Below are 3852 nucleotides of genomic sequence, written 5' to 3' on the forward strand. Positions count from 1 at the left end.
ATCCATAAATTCCGCAACGTTCTTCTGCTCTAATGACTATAATATAATAACCATGGGATCTTGAAAAACATGGAAAATTCCCTTAATATATCCTTCTTGTTGACTTGGAGAAAACAAAATATATCCTTCCCTTGATGATTCCAACATAACAACACAAGATTCTTCAAAAGAATGATTAATTACCTTTACTTGATGATCATAAAGAGAAAAGAAGCAGTCTCCTAGAAACTTAGGACTATATTGGAAAGAAATGGGAGCAATATGTTCATCAATCTTGCCATGTATATTAGGGAAAGAAATAGTGTGTTCTTGAAAATCTTCATTTGGGGCAGCCATATCTTGAATAACAAAATTTTTTACAAATGACCCTTCATGTATATCAAGAAGAGTGTCATTTTGGATTTTAAAAAAGTTGTAGTCTAACAATTATTCCTTTTTCCCCCTGAAAGTTATAGAAATTCCGGCCATATTTTGAAAAAATCCGGCAGGGATTTTTGTAAATCCAAGTAAAAGCTGTCTAAATTCATAATTTTAGATGCCCTAGACGTTTTTGATGGTTTTGAATCCATTTCCACCATCAAAAACATGATTCAAACATTGCCTCTACAAGATTTTTTGAAATGTTTTTGTCCTGATTCCGGCCACTTTTGGCCATCCGAGCAATTCCTCTGTCTCTGTAGATGACTCCTTTAAAAAATTATGAAAATGTTAATTCAAGAGATGTATATTCATGAATAGATTCTACACTATCCAGGGAATCTAAAACAATCTACTCTTCATTAATATTCTCTTGTAACTGTGGAGTATATCTATCATTTTTTTAACTTACTGCTTTCATGGATGACACCTTCATCTTCATCTAAAGTGAGCTCAATGTTTTGAATTTCAGAACTCAAAATTTGATAAGCTGATGAAAACTTTGATTGTCTCTCCTGTTCTTTCTCTTGGTGACTTAACATTTGACAAGACTGCTGCAAATTTCCTTCAAACTCGGGAGACAAATCATAACTTTCTCCATTATGATGTTGATCGATTTCATTTTCAGGCAAGAGAGAAGCTACCATTTCTTTATGGTGATGAAAAGGGTTCTCGTACAAAGCTTCTAGGATTTCTTCATCCATGAACTCTTCATCGCCATAAAAAAATTCCCATTTTTGAATTAAATTATCAACATGGTCGCAACAATTCTCAACCAACGACAAAAAAGGATGAGATTCTTTGTATTTCTCAAAAAGTACTAAATGAAAATCCGAAAGTGAATACAAACTACTAGGTAGCAAACCTTCATACGAGAATCTTGCTTTTCCTTCCAGAGTAGCCATGAACATTTTCATGAGATTGAACCCTCAACTTGCGTACATGTATATGAAATTTAACCAAATATAAAGTAGCATCATCTCCATCCTCATCTTTGAATTTTGGCAAATAAGTTTTCCAATCTACACAAGGCATGAGGTTTGGAAAGCTAGGTATATGAGCACGATTCATAGGGGCATACCTCAAATATGAATTCATTTTCGGCCAGTAGAATTGCCAGTAAACTCTGATTTTTGGATCCTGTTGCCAGTGGAGTCTTTGGATTAACTTGAAGCTTGATTGGAGTCGCCAGGTGAATGGTTCAACCTTCCTATGTTTGACTACTGTCCACCATTAACAACCAAATCTGAAACTTGGATGATATTTCTTGGAGAAGATGGAACCTTTCATTCCTTACCAACGACACCACTATGTTAGCACCCTGCAATTACCTCTAGGCTGAAAAAAGGATCACAGGGGTAACCACAAACCACTTGCGGAATTGGAACCCATCCCTTCCAACTCTAGAGAGGGCTCTCTCTTTAGGATTTTTCAGTCAATTAGATAACTGAGTGTTTCAGATTTTAGGTTAGTTCTTAAGGACAAAGAGAAATGAATTAGTTTTAAAGGTATTATGGTAGGTGTGAGACAAAATTCATTGGGCATGGAGTCACTCTTAGTTAATTTTTTTAGTGAATAAATGTGATAATGAAGATATATTGGAACAAGAGAAACATAGGCAGTCTTATAGTGTTTAAAGAAAAATTCGTTGTAGGAGGGCGAGTAGAGGAATAGTGAACTTAACAACACCTAAAGCACCTCATGAAGGGTGAATTTCAAATGTTTACCGAGGAATAAACATTAAAATGCCTAGCAAGCCATGTTAAAGCACCTTAATAGTGAATTCTGAAATCAATTTTTGCTTTCATAAACATGAAGTAAGACATTCATGAATGGAAATAACATAAGGTAATGAAAAAAATAAGAAATCACATCACCATAGAGGACTGACACTTGAATTCCCGCAACAATTCACTTCATCCTTCTTTTATTCACTGAATTTTTTATAAAATGTACAGAACACAAGTATTTTCTCTCACACTCTGACCAACCCCTTTTTCATCTTCTTCCATAATTAAATACACAGAGGAATTTGAAATTACCACCTGAGGTGGTCGAATTCATTGAATAGGAATAAAACAAGCTTGATACAATGTACTTGTAGAAAAGCAGAAACCTACCATATTGAAACTATCATAATTTCATAAACATCATTGTTTTAAAGCTTAACAAAAATTTAGAAACAACATGTCTAGAATCATCAATTAAATTAGCTTATCTATGCTTATCCACACCTATCCGATCACTAACATCCTTCTAGAAGGTCCTGAAATACCAAAATGCAAAAATAAGTCTGACTGATATAGATGCGCAACAACTGTGCAACATGGTGAAATAGGCCTCCAAGCTTGACATAGTTGCAAACCATTCTGGACAAAACTGAGCTACTAGGTATGCTTGAAATGGTGTTGTGCTGGTGTAGAACCCCTGAGATATCCTCTTTAACCTTTGTCGACCATCCAATTGAGTGTTCACCATTTGCGCAACATTTGCGCAACAGAATTTAAATTCTGAATTTGTTTGACATTTACCACTCCAAAAAACATTGTAGTGCCCAGCCATCCATCACATTCACCTTATAACACCCAAAATGCATAAAAAATTTCACAGTTTCATTCGAATTTCAAAAATTTCAAAATTTTGACAGCAAGAAATTATGGAAAATGGGTCTCCAAGTGACACCTATAATTACAAAACCATGATACATTTGCACAAAATGAGAGAGGTTTTTGTTCTTTGGCCCGTGTTCAACACAAACCTCTTTTATTTTTTGGAAATTCACTTCCATTTGGTCAGAAACCTCTTTTGCAAATGATGGCTAAAAACAGTCAGTTTTGTAGCAGATTTGTAGCAGTGTGGCAAACCTTCATTGTTGATATGGTTGCATATGGTTTTGTGCAAGGATGAGTGCGTAGATGTGATTGAGATGACTTGGTGATGATGTAGCACCCTCTGAGCGATTTTATCAATGCTTGCAGACCTCCATAATGGTTGTTCTCAGTTTGTGTAATAGTTGTGCAGTTACTGTGTGGCTTGGAGTTTGCGCAACAAGTGCGCAACGACCTTCTTCCACATGAAAGAACTTGCCTTCAAACCTTTTCCAAACTTCTTTCAGCCTTGTGCTATGCAACTTGTCAAACCTTATTGGAGCGTGAACTACGGATTGGAGAGAGAATGAGGGTAACATGAACAAAAATTTGAAAATGTGCGCCTCATATGTCTTGTTTTGGTCATAGTTGTAAACTTTGGGTAAAGGGTTGTAATAATTATGAATTTTGAATGATGATAATTAGTTGTGGGTTTAGGGGGATGTAATGGAAATGATGATGCGAGGTGAGTTGAGGAGGCTGGAGGGGGGTTTCATATGATGGTAAATGTAAATGAAGGGGGGCTATGAAGCTATGAATGGAAAGTATATGAAAGAGAATCATGAAT

This window comes from Pinus tabuliformis, chromosome 3_2 (genome assembly GCF_031772625.1).
Source record: "Pinus tabuliformis cultivar Carrire ecotype Pingquan chromosome 3_2, CPIR1, whole genome shotgun sequence".
Lineage (NCBI taxonomy): Eukaryota > Viridiplantae > Streptophyta > Pinopsida > Pinales > Pinaceae > Pinus > Pinus tabuliformis.